The sequence below is a fragment of the Frankliniella occidentalis genome, unplaced genomic scaffold, assembly GCF_000697945.3.
Source record: "Frankliniella occidentalis isolate FOCC.00 unplaced genomic scaffold, Focc_3.1 Scaffold251, whole genome shotgun sequence".
Taxonomy (NCBI): domain Eukaryota; kingdom Metazoa; phylum Arthropoda; class Insecta; order Thysanoptera; family Thripidae; genus Frankliniella; species Frankliniella occidentalis.
Genome location: NW_026267377.1, coordinates 506758 through 507522, shown reverse-complemented (window position 1 = coordinate 507522; position 765 = coordinate 506758). Strand labels below are relative to the sequence as shown.

At 50.2% G+C, this 765-nt stretch overlaps 1 protein-coding gene across 1 annotated transcript in view; it reads left to right on the top strand.

The window, feature by feature from the left end:
• Nucleotides 1–765, top strand: part of LOC113201684 (uncharacterized) — a 19241-nt gene that overhangs the window by 6415 nt on the left and 12061 nt on the right. The window lies entirely within an intron of this gene.

Here is a 765-nt window from a genome sequence, read left to right as displayed (position 1 = left end):
CCTCCCTCCCCACCTCCCCCCTCTCCCGGAGAAACGAATAAATGCTGTTTGGGTTCTTAGTTCGAATTAGGGGCTGAATTAGAGGCTGACGCAATCAGGAACCTTTTTGTTCTATCAGCTGTTTCCTTTTCCTCTGTTAGCATCTGAACGATACCATATACTGCATATACCTTCCGACCCGAAACCGACAAGGCAAAAGACTACACGACTGTAAATCTGGGACGACCCAGGTTTCTGTATGCGACTCAGCGCACAGTTGCAGGGGTGACCCAAGAAGCACATAGTACACACCTGGGAACGCGGTGGCCGAAACAGCATACACCAGAACACCGTGTCCGTAGGGTAGAGACCCCAGACCGCCTCAGCGACGAGTTTTTGTGGTTTTGACGTTTTTTTCCGTCGCATGGCGAGGGGGGTGTCCTAATAGGGTACTCCTAGCAAGGGGAGTCATACACTGCCGATCAAAATAGCGGCGCACTTTTTTGAGCCGGCGTATTTTTTAAGTCTTTTGAGCTAGAACGCCGAGATTTGGCGTGTAGACGTCTCCATGGTTCGTCTTGGACCCCACAAAGTGCGCATCCCTTGCACCACCCCATACGGCCTGTGCAGCCCTTAGAGTGAACAGGGGTAGAAAATTCGACCTAAAAGGTTCCGAATTTGTCACTTTATATGATCGGAAAGTCGAAATTTTTGGCGTACCGGTTCAAATTTGTGTCCTCTTTCGAACGACGCTAGCGAAATCGCGGTCATTCAATCAAACCCACC